Genomic DNA, 27,965 nt, shown 5'->3' with positions numbered 1-27,965 from the left:
CAATAAAAGAACTTCTGGAGGAATCACCTTCCCTGACTCAAGCAATTATATTACAGAACAATAGGGATTAAAAACTGTATGGTATTGGTAGAGAGACAGGCAGGTAGATCAATGGAACAGAATTGAAGACCCAGAAATGAAACAACAAACCTATGGCTTTTGGAAAATTGATCTTTGAAAAAGGAGCTAAAACCATCCAGTGTAAAAAAAAGTAGCATTTTCAACAAATGGCTCTGGTTCAAATAGAGGTAAGCATGTAGAAGAATGCACATTGATCCATTTTTATTACCATGTACAAAACTCAAGTCCAAGTGGTCAAGGACCTCTACATCAAACCAGATACACTGAAACTAATAGAACATAAAGTAGGGAAGAGCCTTGTGCATATGGGCACTGGGGAAATTTTCTTGAATAGAACACCAATGGCTTATGCTCTAAGATCAAGTATCAACAAACAGGACTTCATAAAATTGCAAATCTTGGGGTTGGGGATTTAGCTCAGAGGTAGAGCGCTTGCCTAGCAAGCGCAAGGCCCTGGGTTCCGTTCTCAGCTCCGAAAAAAAGAAAAAAAAATGCGAATCTTATGTATGATAAAGAATACTCAAAAAAAAAAAAAGAATACTCTCATTAGGACAAAACAGCAAGCAACAGATTGGGAAAAGATCTTTACCAATCTTACATCTGATAGAAGGCTAATATCCAATATATGCAAAGAATACAAGAAGTTAGGCTCTAGAGAATCAAATAACCCTACTAAAAATGGAGTGCAGAGATAAGCAATGAATTCTCAGCTGAGGAATATCAAATGTCTGAAAAGTACATAAAGATATGTTCAGAATCCTTAGTCATCAGGGAAATGCAAATCAAAGCAACCCTGAGATTCGACCTGACATCAGTCAGAATGGCTAAGCTAAAATACTCAGGTGACAACAGATGCTGGCGAGGATGTGGAGAAAGTAGAACACTCCTCCATTGTTGGTGGGATTGCAAGCTGGTACAAGCACTCTGGAAATCAGTCTGGAGGTTTCTCAGAAAATTTGTCATAGTACTACCTGAAGAGCCAGCTATATCACGGTGGGGCATATATACAAATGAATCTCCAACATATAACAAGAGCACATGCTCCACTATGTTCATAGCTGCCTTATTTATAATAGCCAGAAGCTGAACAGAACACAGATGCCCCTCAACAGAGAAATAGATACAAAAATGTGGTACATTGAAACAATGGTGTAGTACTCAGTTATTAAATACAATGACTTCATGAAATTCATAGGCAAATGGATGGAACTAAAAATTATCTTCCTGAGTGAGGTAACCCAATCACAAAAACCCTACACATGGTATGCACTCACTAATAATTGAGTATTAGCCCAAAAGCTCAGATTACTCAATGATACAGTCCACAGACAATATCATGTATCTCAAGAAGGACAACCAAAGTGCAGATGCTTAAGTTCTTCTTATAAGGAAGAACAAAAATCTTAATAGGATAAAATATAAAGACAAATTTTGAAGCAGAGACTGAAGGAAAGACCATTCAAGAACTGTTCCAATTCAGGATTCAGCCCATACATGTACTGCCTTCAAACCCAGACAATATTGCTGATGCTAAGAAGTACATGCTGACAGGAGCCTGATATAGCTGTCTCCTGAGAGGCTTGGCCAGAGTATGACAAATACTGAGGCAAATGCAAGATCCCAACCACTGAACAGAGAACAGCGTCCCCTTTGGAGGAGATAGAGAAAAGATTGTAGGAGCTGAAGGGGTTTGCAACCCCATAAGAACAACAATATAAACCAACCAGAGCTCCCAGGGACTAATCCACCATCCAAAGAGTACACATGGAGACACCCATGGCTCCAGCTGCATGTGTAGCAGAGGATGGTCTTGTTGGGCACCAATGGGAAAGGAAGCCCTTGATCCTACCAATGTCTGAGTCTCCCCAAGTTTAAAGGAATATCAGAGCAGGGAGGAGGGGAATGTTGAGTGTATGGTTGGGTAAATACCCTCATAGAAGAAAGAGGAGTGGTGGGATTGGGGGTTTATGGATGGGAAATGGGGAAAGGGGATAACTTTTGAAATGTAAATAAAATATCCAATAAGATAAAGACAAAAAAGAGAAAAACACCAGAATAATCTGTGATAGCATCATTAATAAAGTCTCATCTCCAGAGGATACTCTGATAATCTAATTGCTAAATTTTGTCCACATTTTCTTTACTTTAAACACTTTAAATCTTTTCAGTTAAATAATTTTTATATCTACAACTTTTTTTATTAACTTGAGTATTTCTTACATACATTTCGAGTGTTATTCCCTTTCCCGGTTTCCGAGCAAAAATCCCCCTCCCCCCTCCCCTTCCTTATGGGTGTTCCCCTCCCAACACTCCCCCCAATTGCCGCCCTCCCCCCAACAGGCTAGTTCACTGGGGGTTCAGTCTTAGCAGGACCAAGGGCTTCCCCTTCCACTGGTGCTCTTACTAGGATATTCATTGCTACCTATGAGGTCAGAGTCCAGGGTAAGTCCATGTATAGACTTTAGGTAGTGGCTTAGTCCCTGGAAGCTCTGGTTGCTTGGCATTGTTGTACATAAGGGGTCTCGAGCCCCTTCAAGCTCTTCCAGTTCTTTCTCTCATTCCTTCAACGGGGGTTCTATTCTCAGTTCAGTGGTTTGCTGCTGGCATTCACCTCTGTATTTGCGGTATTATGGCTGTGTCTCTCAGGAGCGATCTACATCCGGCTCCTGTCGGTCTGCACTTCTTTGCTTCATCCATCTTGTCTAATTGGGTGGCTGTATATGTATGGGCCACATATGGGGCAGGCTCTGAATGGGTGTTCCTTCAGTCTCTGTTTTAATCTTTGCCTCTCTCTTCCCTGCCAAGGGTATTCTTGTTCCCCTTTTAAAGAAGGAGTGAAGCATTCACATTTTGATCATCCATCTTGAGTTTCATTTGTTCTAGACATCTAGGGTAATTCAAGCATTTGGGCTGATAGCCACTTATCAATGAGTGCATACCATGTATGTCTTTCTGTGATTGGGTTAGCTCACTCAGGATGATATTTTCCAGTTCCAACCATTTGCCTACGAATTTCATAAAGCCGTTGTTTTTGATAGCTGAGTAATATTCCATTGTGTAGATGTACCACATTTTCTGTATCCATTCCTCTGTTGAAGGGCATCTGGGTTCTTTCCAGCTTCTGGCTATTATAAATAAGGCTGCGATGAACATAGTGGAGCACGTGCCTTTTTTATATGTTGGGGCATCTTTTGGGTAAATGCCCAAAAGAGGTATAGCTGGATCCTCAGGCAGTTCAATGTCCAATTTTCTGAGGAACCTCCAGACTGATTTCCAGAATGGTTGTACCAGTCTGCAATCCCACCAACAATGGAGGAGTGTTCCTCTTTCTCCACATCCTAGCCAGCATCTGCTGTCACCTGAGTTTTTGATCTTAGCCATTCTCACTGCTGTGAAGTGAAATCTCAGGGTTGTTTTGATTTGCATTTCCCTTATGACTAAAGATGTTGAACATTTCTTTAGGTGTTTCTCAGCCATTCGGCATTCCTCAGCTGTGAATTGTTTGTTTAGCTCTGAACCCCATTTTTTAATAGGGTTATTTGTCTCCCTGCGGTCTAACTTCTTGAGTTCTTTGTATATTTTGGATATAAGGCCTCTATCTGTTGTAGGATTGGTAAAGATCTTTTCCCAATCTGTTGGTTGCCGTTTTGTCCTAACCACAGTGTCCTTTTCCTTACAGAAGCTTTGCAGTTTTATGAGATCCCATTTGTTGATTCTTGATCTTAGAGCATAAGCCATTGGTGTTTTGTTCAGGAAATTTTTTCCAGTGCCGATGTGTTCCAGATGCTTCCCTAGTTTTTCTTCTATTAGTTTGAGTGTGTCTGGTTTGATGTGGAGGTCCTTGATCCACTTGGACTTAAACTTTGTACAGGGTGATAAGCATGGATCGATCTGCATTCTTCTACATGTTGACCTCCAGTTGAACCAGCACCATTTGCTGAAAATGCTCTCTTTTTTCCATTGGATGGTTTTGGCTCCTTTGTCAAAAATCAAGTGACCATAGGTGTGTGGGTTCAGTTCTGGGTCTTCAATTCTATTCCGTAGGTCTATCTGTCTGTCTCTGTACCAATACCATGCAGTTTTTATCACTATTGCTCTGTAATACTGCTTGAGTTCAGGGATAGTGATTCCCCATGAAGTCCTTTTATTGTTGAGGATAGTTTTAGCTATCCTGGGTTTTTTGTTATTCCAGATGAATTTACAAATTGTTCTGTCTAACTCTTTGAAGAATTGGATTGGTATTTTGATGGGGATTGCATTGAATCTGTAGATTGCTTTTGGTAAAATGGCCATTTTTACTATATTAATCCTGCCAATCCATGAGCATGGGAGATCTTTCCATCTTCTAAGGTCTTCTTCACTTTCTTTCTTCAGTGTCTTGAAGTTCTTATTGTACAGATCTTTTACTTGCTTGGTTAAAGTCACACCAAGGTACTTTATATTATTTGGGTCTATTATGAAGGGTGTCGTTTCCCTAATTTGTTTCTCGGCTTATTTCTCTTTTGTGTAGAGGAAGGCTACAGATTTATTTGAGTTAATTTTATACCCAGCCACTTTGCTGAAGTTGTTTATCAGCTTTAGTAGTTCTCTGGTGGAACTTTTGGGGTCACTTAAATATACTATCATGGCATCTGCAAATAGTGATATTTTGACCTCCTCTTTTCCGATCTTTATTCCCTTGATCTCCTTTTGTTGTCTGATTGCTCTGGCTAGAACTTCAAGAACTATATTGAATAAGTAGGGAGAGAGTGGGCAGCCTTGTCTAGTCCCTGACTTTAGTGGGATTGCTTCAAGTTTCTCTCCATTTAATTTAATGTTAGCAACTGGTTTGCTGTATATGGCTTTTACTATGTTTAGGTATGGGCCTTGAATTCCTATTCTTTCCAGGGCTTTTATCATGAAGGGGTGTTGAATTTTGTCAAATTCTTTCTCAGCATCTAATGAAATGATCATGTGGTTTTGTTCTTTCAGTTTGTTTATATAATGGATCACGTTGATGGTTTTCCGTATATTAAACCATCCCTGCATGCCTGGGATGAAGCCTACTTGATCATGGTGGATGATTGTTTTGATATGCTCTTGGATTCGGTTTGCCAGAATTTTATTGAGTATTTTTGCGTCGATATTCATAAGGGAAATTGGTCTGAAGTTCTCTTTCTTTGTTGGGTCTTTGTGTGGTTTAGGTATAAGAGTAATTGTGGCTTCATAGAAGGCATTCGGTAATGCTCCATCTGTTTCAATTTTGTGGAATAGTTTGGATAATATTGGTATGAGGTCTTCGATGAAGTTCTGATAGAATTCTGCACTAAACCCGTCTGGACCTGGGCTCTTTTTGGTTGGGAGACCTTTAATGACTGCTTCTATATCCTTAGGAGTTATCGGGTTGTTTAACTGGTTTATCTTTTCCTGATTTAACTTCGGTACCTGGTATCTGTCTAGGAAATTATCCACTTCCTGCAGATTTTCAAGTTTTGTTGAATATAGGCTTTTATAGTAAGATCTGATGATTTTTTGAATTTCCTCTGAATCTGTAGTTATGTCTCCCTTTTCATTTCTGATTTTGTTAATTTGGACACTCTCTGTGTCCTCTCGTTAGTCTGGCTAAGGGTTTATCTATCTTGTTGATTTTCTCAAAGAACCAACTTTTGGTTCTGTTGATTCTTTCTATGGTCCTTTTTGTTTCTACTTGGTTGATTTCAGCTCTGAGTTTGATTATTTCCTGCCTTTACTCCTCCTGGGTGTATTTGCTTCTTTTTGTTCTAGAGCTTTTAGGTGTGCTGTCAAGCTGCTGACATATGCTCTTTCCTGTTTCTTTCTGCAGGCACTCAGCGCTATGAATTTTCCTCTTAGCACAGCTTTCATTGTGTCCCATAATTTTGGGTATGTTGTACCTTCATTTTCGTTAAATTCTAAAAAGACTTTAATTTCTTTCTTTATTTCTTCCTTGACCAGGTTATCATTGAGTAGAGCATTGTTCAATTTCCACGTATATGTGGGAATTCTTCCCTTATTGTTATTGAAGACCAGTTTTAGGACATAGTGGTCCGATAGCACGCATGGGATTATTTCCATCTTTCTGTACCTGTTGAGGCCCGTTTTTTGACCAATTATATGGTCAATTTTGGAGAAAGTACCATGAGGAGCTGAGAAGAAGGTATATCCTTTTGCTTTAGGATAGAATGTTCTATAAATATCCGTTAAGTACATTTGGCTCATGACTTCTCTTAGTCTGTTTACGTCTCTGTTTAATTTCTGTTTCCATGATCTGTCCATTGATGAGAGTGGGGTGTTGAAATCTCCCACTATTATTGTATTTGGTGCAGTGTGTGTTTTGAGCTTTAGTAAGGTTTCTTTTACGTATGTAGGTGCCCTTGTATTTGGGGCATAGATATTTAGGATTGAGAGTTCATCTTTGTGGATTTTTCCTTTGATGAATATCAAGTGTCCTTCCTTATCTTTTTTGATGACTTTTAGTTGAAAATTGATTTTATATGATATTAGAATGGCAACTCCAGCTTGCTTCTTCCGACCATTTGCTTGGAAAGTTGTTTTCCACCCTTTCATTCTGAGGTAGTGTCTGTCTTTGTCTCTGAGGTGTGTTTCCTGTAGGCAGCAGAATTCAGGGTCCTCATTGCATATCCAGTTTGTTAATCTATGTCTCTTTATTGGGGAGTTGAGGCCATTGATGTTGAGAGATATTAAGGAATAGTGATTATTGCTTCCTGTCGTATTCATATTTGGATGTGAGGTTATGTTTGTGTGCTTTTCTTCTCTTTGTTTTGTTGCCAAGACGATTAGTTTCTTGCTTCTTCTATGGTATAGCTTGCCTCCTTATGTTGGGCTTTACCATTTATTATCCTTTGTAGTGCTGGATTTGTAGAAAGATATTGTGTAAATTTGGTTTTGTCATGGAATATCTTGGTTTCTCCATCTATGTTAATTGAGAGTTTTGCAGGCTACAGTAACCTGGGCTGGCATTTGTGTTCTCTTAGGGTCTGTATGACATCAGTCCAGGATCTTCTGGCCTTCATAGTTTCTGGCAAAAAGTCTGGTGTGATTCTGATAGGTCTGCCTTTATATGTTACTTGACCTTTTTCCCTTACTGCTTTTAATATTCTTTCTTTATTTTGTGCATTTGGTGTTTTGACTATTATGTGACGGGAGATGTTTCTTTTCTGGTCCAATCTATTTGGAGTTCTGTAGGCTTCTTGTATGCCTATGGGTATCTCTTTATTTAGGTTAGGGAAGTTTTCTTCTATGATTTTGTTGAAGATATTTACTGGTCCTTTGAGCTGGGAGTCTTCACTCTCTTCTATACCTATTATCCTTAGGTTTGATCTTCTCATTGAGTCCTGGATTTCCTGTATGATTTGGACCAGTAGCTTTTTCTGCTTTACATTATCTTTGACAATTGAGTCAATGATTTCTATGGAATCTTCTGCTCCTGAGATTCTCTCTTCCATCTCTTGTATTCTGTTGGTGAAGCTTTTATCTACAGCTCCTTGTCTCTTCTTTTGGTTTTCTATATCCAGGGTTGTTTCCAAGTGTTCTTTCTTGATTGCTTCTATTTCCATTTTTAATTCCTTCAACTGTTTGATTCTGTTTTCCTGGAATTCTTTCAGGGATTTTTGCGTTTCCTCTCTGTAGTCTTCTACTTGTTTATTAATGTTTTCCTGTGTTTCTCTAAGGGAGTTCTTCATGTCTTACCTGAAGTCCTCCAGCATCATGATCAAATATGATTTTGAAAGTAGATCTTGCTTTTCTGGTGTGTTTGGATATTCCATGTTTGTTTTGATGGGAGAATTGGGCTCCGATGGTGCCATGTAGTCTTGGTTTCCTTTGCTTGGGTTCCTGCGCTTGCCTCTCGCCATCAGATTATCTCTAGTGTTACTTTGTTCTGCTATTTCTGCCAGTGGCTAGACTGTCCTATAAGCCTGTGTGTCAGGAGTGCTGTAGACCTGTTTTCCTGTTTTCTTTCAGCCTGTTATGGGGACAGAGTGTTCTGCTTTCGGGCCTGTAGTTTTTCCTCTCAACAGGTCTTCTGCTGTTCCTGTGGGCCTGTGTCTTGAGTTCACCAGGCAGGTCACTTGCAGCAGAAAAGTTGGTCTTACCTGTGGTCTCGAGGCTCAAGTTTGCTCGCAGGGTGCTGCCCAGGAGCTCTCTGCGGCTGCAGCAACCGGGAAGATCTGCGCCACTGTTTCCGGGAGCTTCAGTGCACCAGGGTTCCAGATGGCGTTTGGTGTTTCCCTCTGGAATCAGTAATGTGTGGAGAGTGCAGTCTCTTCTGGTTTCCCAGGTTTGTCTGCCTTTCTTAAGGTTTAGCTCTCCCTCCCACGGGATTTGGGTGCAGAGAACTGTTTTTCTGGTCTGTTCCTTCAGGTTCCGGCGGTATCTCAGGCGCAGGGGTCCTGCCGCTCCTGGGCTTTTCATGTTATTTGAAGGAACTGAATCTATAGAATAAAATAGAGCAAGTGGAGTCATAGCAAATGTCTGTAGAATCATGCAAATATTCATTCCCATTACTATTTTTTTTCAACACTTTGTATAAATACTATGGAATATTGTTGACACACAAAAAGCTTATATTAGCTGGATTAAATTGAGAAGTGTTTGATAATATATGAAATTAGTCATAAGATGATCTTCATAATTTACATGTTAAATTTTTATATTATGGCAAATGGCATGAAAATGGTTATGGCACCTTATTCTCCAATATATGTAACTTTGTCTTCAAAAGCATACAATATGTGATTGTCATTAAGCAAGTATACATAATTGCAATGCTATTGATTTTCCACATTATTTTTTTATCTTAGACTGATTTGAAAAAATTAAACTGAAGACCTAATGCCAATATATTGTAAGTAAAGAAGTGTGGCATTAAGGCAGCTACATTTGAAATTATAATCCGGGATAGTTTTGAAAATCTTCTTAAGATTTACTTGTTTGCTTCTTTAGATAGACTTTATTTATTAACAATAAAATTACTGCACACTTCAAATTTACTTAGTATTAATGGAAATCTCCTAACACAGTTGTTTCAACAGGATCATAATATCATAATATCATAATATATCAGCAAGATAATACATTTTAAGTGAATAGGGTACTTGAAAATAATGTGAATACACACACACACACACACACACATATATATAATTTATTATAATTTATTTCCATTTGGAATATCTCCCTTCTCTGTCTCTCCTCTCTAAAATCCTCACCCCATTCCCCATCCCCTTTGCCACTAAGAGGGTTCTCCCCCACTTACCTAATTGCACATCACCCCTCTGGAATTCAACTTCCTTGGGGCAAAAATTCTCTAATGGACCAAACATCTCCTCTCCATCATCCTATTGATGTCAAATAAGGCAGTCTTCTGTTACACATGTAGCAGGAGCCATGAACCAACTCATGTATACTCTTTGTTTAGATGGTGGTTTAGTCCCTGGGAGCTCTAAGAAGTCAGGTGAGTTGACATTGTTGCTCTTCCTATGTTGTTACAATGCCCTTCAGTTCCTTTAGTCCTTTCCATTAGTTTCCCCTGGCTCAGTCTAATATGTGGCTGTGAGTATCTGCATCTGTCTTACGTGCTGGAAGAGCCTCTCAGAGGACGGTTTTAACAGGCTCCTGTCTGATAGCACTTCTTGCCATCAGCAATATGTCAGAGTTTGGTATCTGCGGATAGGATGGATCTCAAGGTGGGGAAGTCTCTGGATGGCCTTCCCTTCAGTCTCTGCTCAATTTTTTTATCCCTATGTTTCCTTTAGACAGGAAGAATTCTGTGTTAATGATTTTGAGATGGGTAAATAGTGCCATCATTCACCTGAGAGACATGTCTATCTACAGGAGTTGGTCTTTTTAGGATCTATTTCCACTGCGTTGGGTATTTCAGCTAATGTCATCCCCAGTGGATACGGGGAGCCTCTTGCATCCCTGATATCTGGGACTTCCTAATGGTTTCCCCTGTTCCCCATCCCACTCCCTACTACTCCATATATTTATACATTCTCCTGGCCCTCTGTAATTCTCTATTTCTTACCTTACCTGATCCTGCAGCCCTCCTCTTTTCCCTCCCACTCCCCTCTCCCACCCAGGTCTCTCCCTCCCTTTGCCTCCTCTAATTATTTTGTGCTCCCTTCTAATTGGGACTGAAGCATCCACAGTTTGGCCTTCCTTTTGTTAAGATTCACATGGTCTGTGAAGTGTATCCTGGGTAATCTGAACATTTTGGCTAATATCCACTTCTAAGTGAGTATATACTGTGTTTGGCTTTTAAGGTCTGAGATACCAAACTTAGGATGATATTCTCCATTTCCAACCATTTATCTGCAAAATTCATGACAGCTTCTTATTTAATAGTTAATTAGGAGACCCGGTGAGAGAGAGACCCAACCGCCTGGTCAGGTGGGCACTCCTGAGGCTGCCGAGCGGAAGAGACCACCAACACTGCTCACCCCTGCCCACATCCCTGGCCCAAGAGGAAACTGTATAAGGCCTCTGGGCTCCCGTGGGGGAGGGCCCAGGAGCGGCAGAACCCCTGCCTGAGACACCGCTGGAACCTGAGAGAAACAGACCGGATAAACAGTTCTCTGCACCCAAATCCCGTGGGAGGGAGAGCTAAACCTTCAGAGAGGCAGACAAGCCTGGGAAACCAGAAGAGACTGCTCCCTGCACACACATCTTGGACGCCAGAGGAAAAAGCCAAAGACCATCTGGAACCCTGGTGCACTGAAGCTCCCGGAAGGGGCGGCCCAGGTCTTCCTGGTTGCTGCCGCTGCAGAGAGCCCCTGGGCAGCACCCCACGAGCGAACTTAAGCCTCAGGACCACAGGTAAGACCAAATTTTCTGCTGCAAGAAAGCTGCCTGGTGAACTCAAGACACAGGCCCACAGGAACAACTGAAGACCTGTAGAGAGGAAAAACTACACGCCCGAAAGCAGAACACTGTCCCCAAAACTAACTGAAAGAGAGGAAAACAGGTCTACAGCACTCCTGACACACAGGCTTATAGGACAGTCTAGCCACTGTCAGAAATAGCAGAACAAAGTAACACTAGAGATAATCTGATGGCGAGAGGCAAGCGCAGGAACCCAAGCAACAGAAACCAAGACTACATGGCACCATCGGAGCCCAATTCTCCCATCAAAACAAACATGGAATATCCAAACACACCAGAAAAGCAAGATCAAGTTTCAAAATCATTTTTGATCATGATGCTGGAGGACTTCAAGAAAGACATGAAGAACTCCCTTAGAGAACAAGTAGAAGCCTACAGAGAGGAATCGCAAAAATGCCTGAAAGAATTCCAGGAAAACATAAACAAGTAGAAGCCCATAGAGAGGAGACACAAAAATCCCTGAAAGAATTCCAGGAAAACAGAATCAAACAGTTGAAGGAATTAAAAATGGAAATAGAAGCAATCAAGAAAGAACACTTGGAAACAACCCTGGATATAGAAAACCAAAAGAAGAGACAAGGAGCTGTAGATAAAAGCTTCACCAACAAAATACAAGAGATGGAAGAGAGAATCTCAGGAGCAGAAGATTCCATAGAAATCATTGACTCAATTGTCAAAGATAATGTAAAGCAGAAAAAGCTACTGGTCCAAAACATACAGGAAATCCAGGACTCAATGAGAAGATCAAACCTAAGGATAATAGGTATAGAAGAGAGTGAAGACTCCCAGCTCAAAGGACCAGTAAATATCTTCAACAAAATCATAGAAGAAAACTTCCCTAACCTAAAAAAAGAGATACCCATAGACATACAAGAAGCCTACAGAACCCCAAATAGATTGGACCAGAAAAGAAACACCTCCCGTCACATAATTGTCAAAACACCAAACGCACAAAATAAAGAAAGAATATTAAAAGCAGTAAGGGAAAAAGCTCAAGTAACATATGAAGGCAGACCTATCAGAATCACACCAGACTTCTCGCCAGAAACTATGAAGGCCAGAAGATCCTGGACTGATGTCATAAAGACCCTAAGAGAACACAAATGCCAGCCCAGGTTACTGTATCCAGCAAAACTCTCAATTAACATAGATGGAGAAACCAAGATATTCCATGACAAAACCAAATTTACACAATATCTTTCTACAAATCCAGCACTACAAAGGATAATAAATGGTAAAGCCCAACATAAGGAGGCAAGCTATACCATAGAAGAAGCAAGAAACTAATCGTCTTGGCAACAAAACAAAGAGAAGAAAAGCACACAAACATAACCTCACATCCAAATATGAATATAAAGGGAAACAATAATCACTATTCCTTAATATCTCTCAATATCAATGGCCTCAACTCCCCAATAAAAAGACATAGATTAACAAACTGGATACGCAACGAGGACCCTGCACTCTGGTGCCTACAGGAAACACACCTCAGAGACAAAGACAGATACTACCTCAGAGTGAAAGGCTGGAAAACAACTTTCCAAGCAAATGGTCAGAAGAAGCAAGCTGGAGTAGCCATTCTAATGTCAAATAAAATCAATTTCCAACTAAAATTCATCAAAAAAGATAAGGAAGGACACTTCATATTCATCAAAGGAAAAATCCACCAAGATGAACTCTCAATCCTAAATATCTATGCCCCAAATACAAGGGCACCTACATACGTAAAAGATACCTTACTAAAGCTCAAAACACACATTGCACCTCACACAATAATAGTGGGAGATTTCAACACCCCACTCTCATCAATGGACAGATCATGGAAAGAGAAATTAAACAGTGATGTCGACAGACTAAGAGAAGTCATGAGCCAAATGGACTTAACGTTTATTTATAGAACATTCTATCCTAAAGCAAAAGGATATACCTTCTTCTCAGCTCCTCATGGTACTTTCTCCAAAATTGACCATATAATTGGTCAAAAAACGGGCCTCAACAGGTACAGAAAGATAGAAATAATCCCATGCGTGCTATCGGACCACCACGGCCTAAAACTGATCTTCAATAACAATAAGGGAAGAATGCCCACATATATGTGGAAATTGAACAATGCTCTATACTCAATGATAACCTGGTCAAGGAAGAAATAAAGAAAGAAATTAAAAACTTTTTAGAATTTAATGAAAATGAAGGTACAACATACCCAAACTTATGGGACACAATGAAAGCTGTGCTAAGAGGAAAACTCATAGCGCTGAGTGCCTGCAGAAAGAAACAGGAAAGAGCATATGTCAGCAGCTTGACAGCACACCTAAAAGCTCTAGAACAAAAAGAAGGAAATACACCCAGGAGGAGTAGAAGGCAGGAAATAATCAAACTCAGAGCTGAAATCAACCAAGTAGAAACAAAAAGGACCATAGAAAGAATCAACAGAACCAAAAGTTGGTTCTTTGAGAAAATCAACAAGATAGATAAACCCTTAGCCAGACTAACGAGAGGACACAGAGAGTGTGTCCAAATTAACAAAATCAGAAATTAAAAGGGAGACATAACTACAGATTCAGAGGAAATTCAAAAAATCATCAGATCTTACTATAAAAACCTATATTCAACAAAATTTGAAAATCTTCAGGAAATGGACAATTTCCTAGTCAGATACCAGGTATCGAAGTTAAATCAGGAACAGATAAACCAGTTAAACAACCCCATAACTCCTAAGGAAATAGAAGCAGTCATTAAAGGTCTCCCAATCAAAAAGAGCCCAGGTCCAGACGGGTTTAGTGCAGAATTCTATCAAACCTTCATAGAAGAACTCATACCAATATTATCCAAACTATTCCATAAAACTGAAACAGATGGAGCCCTACCGAATTCCTTCTATGAAGCCACAATTACTCTTATACCTAAACCACACAAAGACACAACAAAGAAAGAGAACTTCAGACCATTTTCCCTTATGAATATCGACGCAAAAATACTCAATAAAATTCTGGCAAACCGAATTCAAGAGCACATCAAAACAATCATCCACCATGATCAAGTAGGCTTCATCCCAGGCATGCAGGGATGGTTTAATATACGGAAAACCATCAACGTGATCCATTATATAAACAAACTGAAAGAACAGAACCACATGATCATTTCATTAGATGCTGAGAAAGCATTTGACAAAACTCAACAACCCTTCATGATAAAAGTCCTGGAAAGAATAGGAATTCAAGGCCCATACCTAAACATAGTAAAAGCCATATACAGCAAACCAGTTGCTAACATTAAACTAAATGGAGAGAAACTTGAAGCTTTCCCACTAAAATCAGGGAGTAGACAAGGCTGCCCACTCTCTCCCTACTTATTCAATATAGTTCTTGAAGTTCTAGCCAGAGCAATCAGACAACAAAAGGAGGTCAAGGGGATACAGATCGGAAAAGAGGAAGTCAAAATATCACTATTTGCAGATGCCATGATAGTATATTTAAGTGATCCCAAAAGTTCCACCAGAGAACTACTAAAGCTGATAAACAACTTCAGCAAAGTGGCTGGGTATAAAATTAACTCAAATAAATCAGTTGCCTTCCTCTATACAAAAGAGAAACAAGCCGAGAAAGAAATTAGGGAAACGACACCCTTCATAATAGACCGAAATAATATAAAGTACCTTGGTGTGACTTTAACCAAGCAAGTAAAAGATCTGTACAATAAGAACTTCAAGACACTGAGGAAAGAAATTGAAGAAGACCTCAGAAGATGGAAAGATCTCCCATGCTCATGGATTGGCAGGATTAATATAGTAAAAATGGCCATTTTACCAAAAGCAATCTACAGATTCAATGCAATCCCCATCAAAATACCAATCCAATTCTTCAAAGAGTTAGACAGAACAATTTGCAAATTCATCTGGAATAACAAAAAACCCAGGATAGCTAAAGCTATCCTCAACAATAAAAGGACTTCAGGGGGAATCACTATCCCTGAACTCAAGCAGTATTACAGAGCAATAGTGATAAAAACTGCGTGGTATTGGTACAGAGACAGACAGATAGACCAATGGAATAGAATTGAAGACCCAGAAATGAACCCACACACCTATGTTCACTTGTTTTTTCACAAAGGAGCCAAAACCATCCAATGGAAAAAAGATAGCATTTTCAGCAAATGGTGCTGGTTCAACTGGAGGGCAACATGTAGAAGAATGCAGATCGATCCATGCTTATCACCCTGTACAAAGCTTAAGTCCAAGTGGATCAAGGACCTCCACATCAGACCAGACACACTCAAACTAATAAAAGAAAAACTAGGGAAGCATCTGAAACACATGGGCACTGGAAAAAATTTCCTGAACAAAACACCAATGGCATATGCTCTAAGATCAAGAATCGACAAATGGGATCTCATAAAACTGCAAAGCTTCTGTAAGGAAAAGGACACTGTGGTTAGGAGAAAACGGCCACCAACAGATTGGGAAAAGATCTTTACCAATCCTACAACAGATAGAGGCCTTATATCCAAAATATACAAAGAACTCAAGAAGTTAGACAGCAGGGAGACAAATAACCCTATTAAAAAATGGGGTTCAGAGCTAAACAAAGAATTCACAGGTGAGGAATGCCGAATGGCTGAGAAACACTTAAAGAAATGTTCAACATCTTTAGTCATAAGGGAAATGCAAATCAAAACAACCCTGAGATTTCACCTCACACCAGTGAGAATGGCTAAGATCAAAAACTCAGGTGACAGCAGATGCTGGCGAGGATGTGGAGAAAGAGGAACACTCCTCCATTGTTGGTGGGATTGCAGACTGGTAAAACCATTCTGGAAATCAGTCTGGAGGTTCCTCAGAAAATTGGACATTGAACTGCCTGAGGATCCAGCTATACCTCTCTTGGGCATATACCCAAAAGATGCCTCAACATATAAAAGAGACACGTGCTCCACTATGTTCATCGCAGCCTTATTTATAATAGCCAGAAAAATGGAAAGAACCCAGATGCCCTTCAACAGAGGAATGGATACAGAAAATGTGGTACATCTACACAATGGAATATTACTCAGCTATCAAAAACAACGAGTTTATGAAATTCGTAGGCAAATGGTTGGAACTGGAAAATATCATCCTGAGTGAGCTAACCCAATCACAGAAAGACATACATGGTATGCACTCATTGATAAGTGGCTATTAGCCCAAATGCTTGAATTACCCTAGATCCCTAGAACAAACGATACTCAAGACGGATGATCAAAAGGTGAATGCTTCACTCCTTCTTTAAATGAGGAAAAAGAATACCCCTGGCAGGGAAGGGAGAGGCAAAGATTAAAACAGAGACTGAAGGAACACCCATTCAGAGCCTGCCCCACATGTGGCCCATACATATACAGCCACCCAATTAGACAAGATGGATGAAGCAAAGAAGTGCAGACCGACAGGAGCCGGATGTAGATCGCTCCTGAGAGACACAGCCAGAATACAGCAAATACAGAGGCGAATGCCAGCAGCAAACCACTGAACTGAGAATAGGTCCCCTATTGAAGGAATCAGAGAAAGAACTGGAAGAGCTTGAAGGGGCTCGAGACCCCAAAAGTACAACAATGCCAAGCAACCAGAGCTTCCAGGGACTAAGCCACTACCTAAAGACTATACATGGACTGACCCTGGACTCTGACCCCATAGGTAGCAATGAATATCCTAGTAAGAGCACCAGTGGAAGAGGAAGCCCTGGGTCCTGCTAAGACTGAACCCCCAGTGAACTAGTCTATGGGGGGAGGGCGGCAATGGGGGGAGGGTTGGGAGGGGAACACCCATAAGGAAGGGGAGGGGGAGGGGGATGTTTGCCCGGAAACCGGGAAAGGGAATAACACTCGAAATGTATATAAGAAATACTCAAGTTAATAAAAAAATAGTTAATTAGTATTCCAAATGTGCCACATTTTCTGTATCCATTGTTTCTTTGAGGAATATCTGAGTTGTTTCCAACTTCTGGCTATTACAAAGAAGGCTGCTATGAACATAGTGCTTGTGTCTTTGTTATATGTTGGAACAACTTTTGGGTATATGTTCAGGAGTAGTATAATTGGGTCATCAGCTGGAGTTATTTCCAATTTTCTGGGGAACCTCTGGATTGGTTTCCAAAGTGATTGTACCAGCATACGATTCCACTAGCAAGGGAGCAGTGTTTTTTTTCTACACACCCTTTTCAGCATCTTTCATCACCTGAGTTTTTGTTCTTAGCCACTCTGACTGGTGTGAGGTGGAATCCCAGAGTTGTTTTGATTTGCATTTGTCTCTCCTCATGGACACATATGGTATGCACTCTTTGATAAGTGGATATTAACCCAAATGCTTGAATAACCCTAAATGCACAGAACACATGAAACTCAAGAAGGATGACCAAAATGTGGATGCTTCACTCCTTCTTTAAAAGGGGAAGAAGAATACCTTTGGCAGGGAAGAGAGAGGCAAAGATTAAAACAGAGACTGAAGGAACACCCATTCAGAGCCTGCCCCACATGTGGCCCATACATATACAGCCACCAAACTATATAAGATGGATGAAGCAAAGAAGTGCAGGCCAAAAGGAACCTGATGTAGATCTCTCCTGAGAGACACAGAGAGAATACAGCAAATACAGGTGAATGCCAGCAGCAAACCACTGAACTGAGAACGGAACCCCCCTGAAGGAATCAGAGAAAGGACTAAAGAGCTTGAAGGGGTTTGAGACCCCATATGAACAACAGTGCCAAGCAACCAGAGCTTCCAGGGACTAAGCCACTACCCAAAGACTATACATGGACTGACCCTGGGCTCTAACTGCATACGTAGCAATGAATAGCCTACTACGGGCACCAGTGGAAGGGGAAGCCCTTGGTCCTGCCAAGACTATACGCCCAGTGAACGGGATTGTTGGGGGAAGGGCATAATGGGGGGAGGATGGGAATGGAAAAACCCATATAGAAGGGGAAGTGGAGGGACTAGGGGGATGTTGTCCTGGAAACCGGGAAACGGAATAACAATTGAAATGTAAATAAATACCCAATTTAATAAAGATGGAGAAAAAAAAGATAGAAAATGGCTTTATACTCCTTGTTAAAAAAATGTGGGCTGACAGAGAGAGTAGTCTTCTGGTTTCCCAGATGTGTCTGCCCCTCTGAAGGTCTAGCTCTCCCTCCCACAGGATTTGAGTGCAGGGAGCTGTTTGGCCTGGTCTTTTCAGATCCGGGCACAATCTGGACTACTGGGCTCCTGCAGCATGACTGGTGCAATATTCTGGTGCCCAGAGGTACTATACAGTTTCCTATTGGGCCAGGGATATGGCAGGGGTGGGCAGAAGTGGTGGTCTTTCCTGCTCTGCAGTCTCAGGAGTGTCCATACTTCTAGGTGATCTGCTCTCTTTCCCAAGGGATTTGGGAGCAGGGAGTTTGGGGCAGGGATCAGCGAGATCTGAGCGCCAGCTAGGAACTGCCAGTTAGACTCTTTTTAGACTCTCATGAGCATAGCACTTCGGCCATATCTATATGCTATTTTTAAAATTAATAATTTTTGATGGAAACTGAGTGTATTGCTTACTACATTAGTCTAGTACTTGAGAGGCAGAGGAAGACAGATACCTCAGTTTGAGAACAGCCTAATCTAGAATGAACATTCCAGCACAGGCAGGATTACAAGAGAAGCAGTCTTGAAAAAGCAAGCAAAGAATTTAATGGAAATTGTTATCTACATACAACTGTCTCAATTATTTTTATCTGACTTGTAGCCTTCTGTGTCCCTCAAAACAATTAATTTCTCAGATTTTTATATTATTTAACTTTATTTTTTTGGAATAGTCAGTCATTCTGTGATTGGATATAGAAAATAATTCTATAGATGTCACGAATAACATGTTATTTCTAATATAAAATAGCTTGCAAATTGACTCTCAAGTGAACTCTCTTTTGTGTGTGTATCTATATGTACAAGTTCATTTTTGTCATTTTTCTTCACAAAACATCAAAATATAAGTGTAGGGTAGAAATAAATTGCAAACAGCCATGAAACAAACATGAAAATGAAAATAAGATAAAAGTTTTCGCATAGAATCCAGTCTCAGAATTTTATTTCTCAGATAACTCCCTTTACCTGTGCATAAGCATGCAACAATGTAGGTAATCATACAATACTGTGCATTTTAAGCACAAAAATTTTTCAAGGCCACGTGTTGTATTGACAGCTGTAATGAAATTATTTAATGTTACTTGAGCAGTTCAGTAACCATTTGTTTCTTTTGGCTTTTTGTCCATTATTCACCCCATAACCACCTTAAGTGTCTGATGACCTTTCTTCTGATTTATAAACATTCAGCACAAAACAAATGAACAGGCATATTAATGCATCATTTGATGTTCTTAGACTTCTGAATTCCCAAAATCTCATTTGGTTTTCTTTTACAAGTTTAAAAATAAAATGCCAACTCGCATGATAAAGTCTTAAGGTGGCACATAAACATTTATTGAATAAAAGTGTACAGCTTTTTTAAACATTATCTAAAGACTATGCAGAGTAGAGTTCACTGGCAGGTTATAGGAGGATTTGAGAGTTAGAAGATTTGAGTCTCTAATAAGAAAAGATTTTGGTCTTCAAAATGAAAATCAATAGAATAGGTAACAGCTTGTTGACTTAGATGTACTTAAAGCATATGTTTCCTTTTTAAATGGGCCTTTTAAATGTTTGGTGAAAAGCCCCATCTACCTGAATGGCAAATTTGAAACCATATAGGTATGATGATCATAGTTTGTATTCTTCCTAACATATTATGATCCTGATTATTTTCTTCCCTGATTTCCTAGGGTTTAATTAAGTGTTCTTTGTTAGCTGATAGTTCTGTGTAGATTGTGGACTACATGCGGGGTGGGTGTTCATATTTCTTTTCTTTCTGTTCTGCAGAAGCAGTTATATAAGTAAAGTAGAATACCAGGAACAAAACTTTCAATACTGTTTTATGATATCAATTAAGAATAGAAAATTCTATAATTCTTTGACTATCTGGTATACATATATCAAATAAATAAAAATTAGGGCTCATTTATATTATTATATATTTCTTCAGAAACAAATATTTTATTTTTAACAATTGAAGCATTTAAATTACATATAAACATTTCATCAATGACTTTAGAGAAGCAGCATAATGGCCATAATGAAAATGATGGGAAATAATCGATTTACAGTTGAGGAAGATCATTCTGACATTAGAGATTAGTTTGTTTTGTAGTTAATATGAAACAAGTGTTGATTTGGAATTTAATTTGGTTGCCCGTGTTGGACAGTTTTATATAAACTTGACATATGCTTACAGTTACTGTGAGGAGGGAAGCTTAGGTGATAAAGTGCCTGCATAAGATCAGGTTGAAAAGTATTTTCTTAATTAATGTTCTATGGAAGAGAGCCCAGTCTATTGTAGATAGGGCCACCTCCAGGCTGATGGTCTCGGGTTCTATAAGAAGCTGGATGAGATACTGGAAACAGACCAAAAATTAGCACCTCTCCATCACCGCATAGTCTGCAAACTCTTTCATCAAACCTAATGAAGACATTGCCTAACATTACATTTTTTTAAATGTAGCATTATCTTGAAAATATTGTACATGTTCTAACTTTTTATTGGCCATTCATGTTTATGTTATCAGTGTCCATTGTCTCAATTCAATTATGTGAAAACTGACAGGCTTCTTGGAATAGAGAGTCTCACATATCCAAGGGTAGAGTATGAGGTCACAGAAGCTAATTAACAAGACAATCTGATTCAAGTTAACAAATACCTCTTTACTTGGGATTCTGGGACAATAGCCTACAAGGACCTGTACAAGTTCACAATTCATTAACTCCCTTTTCTAATTAGGAACCCAACTCTTCCCTACTCACTGCACTCTAATCACACTTGTTCCTCAATAATCTTCAAAAAGACATTGAAAGTCTTTGATTGATCCCTGTAACCATATATATATATATATATATATATATATATATATATATATATATATATAATCTAAAAGAAAGTATCATAAAAATATCAATCTATTATCCGCACTTCCAATCATTGTCTTTTCTGTGATGTTCATATAGTGTTATGACTCACAAAGCTAAATTTCATGTACTATAAATTAAACACCTTGAAAAACAATGGTTGACATTTAGTATTTGAAGTTAAATATTTAGGAACTCATTTTCACTTATGTCTAAACAAAAATAAAATCCTTTATGTTTTAAGAAAACATGTTAAAATTTGCTTTATAAGCAATATAACAATATAATGGTTAAGGGAATGACTGAACAAATAGGGCAGGCAATACATATGTCCTCATACTATGTTTATTCATAAAAGTAGACCGTAGGGGGACCCACTGATAGAAGGAGATATTATCATTTCTTTCAACAGTCAATACTTATATGTAGAGTGTTGTATTTTTAAATTTACAAACTAGCACAGTTCTTTGTGTATTTTTTTTTCTTTTTGCTTTTTTTCGGAGCTGGGGACTGAACCCAGTAATTTTTCACTTATACAGATTTGGTTAATATTTGTCTTCATCTCTGATCTCTTCGATCTTCCTGAACCCCTACCTACCTTATACATTTTCATTCTCTCTAGTATGTACCTCTTCAATTTTCATGCCTCTTTTGTTTTATGGCCTTCACTGCCTAAGTTTCCTTTTCCCCTGTCATAAACCCCTTTCTAGTTTCTTATCCTCAAAACAGTCATGTCCATATCAAAACAGATATAAATCTTTGAAGCCAGGATTCACATATAAAAGAGAACATGTGGTATTTTTCTTTGTGCATCTGGATTACCTTGCTGAATATAGTATTTTCCTGAACTAAAATTCATTTTTATTCAAGGCTGAATAAAATTCCATTGTGTATCTGTACTACATTTTCATTGTATATTAATCAAGTGATTGGCATGTAGATTGATTCTCTTTCCCAACTATTATAAATGAAGCAACACCAATGTACAAGTATCTCTGTAATAAAGTATTAGGTCCTTTAGTTATATTTCCAGGAGTGATTTCACTGTACATTATGGTAACTCTATTTTTAGCTTTTGAGGCACTTCTACACATTCTAAAATGAAATGGACACATCCCTTAATGTCTTTATTGTTTCTACAGTTATAATAAAGTATATTTTGTTTCCTATTAGGCACAAGAAATTCCAAAAATATTTTAAAATACTTTATATAACACCCTGCTGTTTCTAGCATCTTCTAGTTGATAAATTATTTCTAAAAGCTTTCTATATTCTATTAGAAGGAGGGTAAATGTCTGAGAAAAATATGAAAACAAAGGTAACTAATCAACAATACTTTCTAATAATTTGACAACAGGAATTCTAGTCTCTCAAGCAAATCATACCTTTCTATACATAATGGACTCTTTAAAGCAATAGTTACATGATGGTTTACTAATGGATTACAGCAAATAGAAACATTATTTTCTTTGTAAAGTAACAGAATCTTTTATCTATTGAAAGTTATATTCTTTTGTATACTTATACAAACACCTTATTGAGTGTCAGAATAAATGCCTTATTTTGTGAGTTATTAAAGAAGCCTAATGAGTCATTTCTTCTGCAGTAAAACATTACTAAATATTGAGTTTATACATTGCAATATCATTGAAACAGATAACTTTCCCTTTCTGTAACTAGATGCTACCATTTATGTGAACTTAGACAACTCTAAAAATGTCTGGTTTGGCTTTTTTTTTATTTTCTTCATGAACTAATAACTTGAGTAATTAGCTTAATATTTTCATGAAGAATCTATCATGTAAAATTAATGGAATCTTTTGTTTGGTTATAATGCATTTGTTCAGTCACTGGCATATTTTCTGCAAGATTTGAGGCAGTTGCTTTTTTGACAATCAGAGCTATATAGTATTTATACTTATCCCAAAACAGATGGAAATCATTTACTAACAAAAAGAGCATAGTACTTTAAATGACAACCATTACCTTCTAAGTTATTATTATTTTAGAAGTAATAGCACCCTGGGACAAGAGTATAAATGACAAGCTTTCTTTCCTTTTCCACTTATCCTGATGAAATAAAAGCATATTTTGTCCTTACCCATCCCCATAGCCTTATTGGAGCTAATAGAACAGATGTTTTGTCACCCAGCTAGTCACATGATTACTTTTCATTCTGGTGAACATATTTTGGAAACCAGCTAATGAGGCGACCAACAGCAAATACACTTGGTCCCCTTTGGCTGATATTTCGTTGCTGATTTGATGTCATTTATCCTTCATTGTTAATTAAATGAATATAAGCAGCAATTGCTTTCCATGTGTAGTATGTTTAGAAATAAAGCTTTGTAATGTGGTGAATAAATTTGTTTCTGTTGAATTGTTCAAGTTCATGTGATGAACTTTCAGACTAGGCTAATTGTTTAAATGAGGGCAAAGGCATTTAGAAAGTTCCAGGCTCATTATGAGAAGCACTAGTGTAACAAGGGTATGTTCTTAATGGAAGGCTCTCTCCACTTATATGATGTAATCATTTTGGTTAATCTTGAGGCTTATGAACCAACATATACCACTTGAAGATCCTAATGATCAAATAAAATAAGAATTATATCTAAACAAGTGGTTCAATATGATTATGTGCAGATGGAGATAATGTGAAGATGTGTTGATGCTTATTCTTGGTGTCTTTTTTTAAAAAGATTTATTTATTTATTATATTATATAAGTACACTGTAGCTGTCTTCAGACACACCAGAAGAGGGCATCAGGTCTCATTACAGATGGTTGTGAGCCACCATATGGTTGCTGGGATTTGAACTCAGGACCTCTGGAAGAGCAGACAGTGCTCTTAACCACTGAGCCATCTCTCCAGCCCCCTGGTGTCTTTTTTTTAAAACCTATACTGTAGAATAGAAAACTCTTCGCCAAGTGATATCACCTAATTCCTCTGAACAAATGCTCTTCCTAATGAATAGTTAACTAAATGACAATAAAATCAAAATCTAGATCAACAGTGATATGTGGTAATTAGTATTAAGGTCAATTGTATATTAAATATTTATTTCTATACAAAATTAACTTAAGTGACAAATTTCCTCTTTTATTTTTAAATTATATTTATATGTTTATCTCTTCATGTCATAATGTAGAAATGATTTCAGGTGCCCATGAAGGCCAGAAAAGAACATCAACTCTCTGGAGCTGGCAATACAGGGGCTTATGAACCTCAACAAGTGGTTTCTATGAATAGAACTTGGGTCTCTAAAAGCATGTCATGTACTCTTAGCTACTGAGCTCTCTCTCTAGCACATATGTTTGACCTTTATATAGCAAAAACTTACCCTCATCTAAAAGACTCAATAGTTACTGGTAAAAAGTGACAAATAAAAGACATGAGGCTTGTTGGAAATGGTAAACTGTCTAAATATAGACAGCACATTTCATTTAAGATTGCATAGTACTTTGTAAGGATAAGATTTTTTAAAATGTTTTCTGTAATGACCATTAATGTTTTCCATATAAGAACATTGTAACATGATAAATAAACCTACCAAAGTTTTTTATCAGCCAAACCAATCACCAACATTCACCTTCAAAACTATCACAAATGAGAATGTGTTTAAAATGATTTTAAAACAGAAGTTGCTCCTTTATACAATCCACTGGTGCTAGTTCTGTTAACATAAAGATTCTGAAAGCAAAACTACTGCTACTACCACAGCAAACTAAAAGTAATCATAAGGCAGTATGGGGGAATTATTAGACTGATTAGTATGCTTGAATCTCTGATTCTTAAATTGGGCAGTAAGCAATTACTTATGAAAACATACTCTTTTTTGCCAATTTAAATAGTTTTATTATTCCATGATACTTGTTTTGGGTCCCTGTGGAACAATGCTATACCCTCTACTTGGACTGACTTAATCCACCTCTTCAATGGTGGGGCTTGAAGAAGCACCACCAGATGGAGGAACTCCTCCACCAGGGAAGCCACCAGGCATTCCTACATGCATGCCATCTGCACACTCGTACAACTTGGTAATGATAGGGTTGCAGACTTTCTCCACTTCTTTCTGCTGATGCTCAAATTCTTCCTTCTCTGCAGCTAGCTGATGATCTAATTGTACTTGTCAATTATCTTGTTTGTCTTCATCATTGATCTTGCCTTGAAGCCTCTCATCTTCAAAAGTTGCTTTCATGTTGAAGGCATAAGACTCTAGCGAGTTCTTAGAGGAAACCTTATCTCTCTGCTTCTCATCCTCAGCTTTGTATTTCTCAGCTTCTTGGACCATGCGCTCAATATCCTCCTTACTTAAGCGGCCTTTGTCATTGGTGATGGTGATCTTGTTCCCCTTTCCTGTTCTCTTATCTGCAGCAGAAACATTGAAGATGCCATTGGCATCAATGTCAGAAGTAAACCTCAATCTGAGGAACCCCACGGGATGCTGGAGGTGCCTGTGAGCTCAAACTTCCCAAGCAGGTTGTTGTCCTTGGTCATGGCCCTTTCACCTTCATACACCTGGATAAGTACACCTGACTGGTTGACAGAGTAGGTGGTAAAAGTCTGGGTCTGCTTGGTGGGAATGGTGGTATTGCGCTTGATGAGGACAGTCATGACTCCACCAGCAGTTTCAATCCCAAGGGAAAGAGGAGTGACATCCAGGAGCAGCAAATCCTGAACATTCTCAGACTTGTCTCCTGATAGAATGGCTGCCTGGACAGCTGTACCACAGGCAACAGCTTCATCGGGGTTAATGCTCTTATTCAGTTCTTTTCCATTGAAGAAGTCTTGCTGAAGTTTCTGGATCTTGGGGATTCTGGTAGAACCACCCACCAGGACAATATCATGGATCTGTGACTTGTCTAGTTTGGTATCTCGAAGGGCCTTCTCTACAGGGTCCAGTGTGCCACGGAACAGGTCAGCATTGAACTCCTCAAATCGAGCACGGGTAATGGAAGTGAAGAAGTCAATTCCCTCATAGAGAAAATCAATGTCAATAATGGCCTGGGTGTTGGAGGACAGGGTGCACTTGGCCTGCTCACAGGCAGTACAGAGATGTCTAACAGCTCTCTTGTTCTCACTGATGTCCTTCTTGTGCTTTCGCTTAAACTCAGCAATGAAATGGTTGACCATTCGGTTGTCAAAGTCTTCTACACCCAAGTGGGTATCTCCAGCTGTTGATTTGACTTCAAAATTTCCATCCTACATAGTGAGGATTGACACATCAAAAGTGCCACCTCCCAAGTCAAAAATCAGCACATTCCTTTCAGCTCTGACCTTCTGATCTAAGCCATAGGCAATCAGCAGCAGTTGGCTCATTGATAATTCGAAGTACACTGAGGCCAGCAATAGTTCCAGCATCGTTTGTTGTCTGCCACTGAGAGTCACTGAAGTAAGCTGGCACCGTGACCACGGACGGCATTGTTAACAGTCTTTCTAAGGTAAGCTTCTGCAATTTCCTTCATCTTTGTCAGAACCATTGAGGACACTTCCTCAGGATAGAAACTTTTTGTCTCTCCTTTGTATTCAACTTGGACCTTGGGCCTGCCTGCGTCATTCATCACCATTAAGGGCCAGCGCTTCATGTCAGACTGAACAACAGCATCATCGAACCTACGTCCAATCAGACATTTGGCATCAAAACCTCTGTTGGTGGGATTCATTGAAACCTGATGCTTGGCTGCATCCCCAATTAATCTTTCTGTGTCAGTGAAAGCAACATAGCTCAGCATGGTGCGGTTACCTTAGTCATTGGCAATTATTTCCACCTTTCCATGCTGGAAGACACCCACACAGGAGTAGGTGGTGTCAAGATCAATGCCAACTGCAGGTCCCTTAGACATGTTTGCTTGCCTGTAGGCCCGGCTGTGCTGAAGACGAGACCACACAGAGACCCTGAGAGCTGGCTCTGCGTTCAATGAGCGAAAACATACTTTTTAATTATTCAATTTTACTTATAAATTATAGACATAAAACTCTTCCTTTCTATAATATCAGTTATACACTTGGAATTTCTCTATATATCATGCATTTCAATCAACAATTACTCCATATGTTCAATATTGAAAATTATGTATAATTATCCAATTAAAAATCCATGTAAAGGCATGAATCTTTATGAGGTTAATTTTCAAGTGATTTGTCTCCTTTGTCCTCTAACATTGACTTTTAACTACTAACATTTAACTACTTTTAATTAAGAAAATAATGTAGATATTTGCAGGATCTAGTAATACCGATAACCAGACTCTGATGCTTCTACAAAGGAGCAAATATTTGGATTTTTTATAAGACATTTCCTCACTCCTTATATAATATTGAAGAGTGATGACTGGAATGCAGTAACAGATGGAAAAATGCATAGCAGAATTAGTAGGTCAAATCTTACTTTCCACTAATGCCTGGTTACTGTATATTAAGGCAAGTCTTTAATAAGTGAAAACATACAACATGCCAATAAGTACATACATCTTAGAATAAATCCAATGTCACATATTTAAGAAGATTTCTATCATCATCAAAACATTTAAGAGTGAGACTCAAACCCATCTATAAAACATAGAGCTGAGGTCTCAGGGGAAGACTAGAAAATGACACAATATATTTGGCTTTTAGTCATTGTAGAAGAAGAAACTGATCACAAAGGGATTAAACTACCTAGAAAATTGTAAATCTGGACAAGCTGCCTGTACATTTAATAACATATGGATATATATATATATATATATATATATATATTCTATCTCTATAAATTTAAAGATTTATTATTGATATAAAGATGAAAAGGATCATAGTTCTATTTCTTTTAAGTGTTCTTTAGCCTGTATTCTATACATACACAAGGAAAATCCAGCAAGAGGAATAGCTCAAGAATCTTGGAGCACCAAGAGCATTAAAGTGCAATTGAATCATCTATATTAAATATGTTTTTCACCATGTGCTGGCTGCAAAGGGGTCAAAGAGTGTTGGACCCTCCTGGGCTCCCTCAGT

The 27,965-nt window shown here is 38.7% G+C and overlaps 1 pseudogene; it reads right to left on the bottom strand.

Moving 5' to 3' along the window:
- Positions 1-24,894: 24,894 nt before the first annotated feature.
- Hspa8-ps4 (heat shock protein family A (Hsp70) member 8, pseudogene 4) lies at positions 24,895-26,861 on the bottom strand (annotated as a pseudogene).
- Between the last annotated feature and the right edge of the window lie 1,104 nt (positions 26,862-27,965).

This window comes from Rattus norvegicus, chromosome X (assembly GCF_036323735.1).
Source record: "Rattus norvegicus strain BN/NHsdMcwi chromosome X, GRCr8, whole genome shotgun sequence".
Lineage (NCBI taxonomy): Eukaryota > Metazoa > Chordata > Mammalia > Rodentia > Muridae > Rattus > Rattus norvegicus.
The sequence above is the reverse complement of the archived record's forward strand: the minus strand, read 5'-3'. Positions and strand labels throughout refer to the sequence as shown.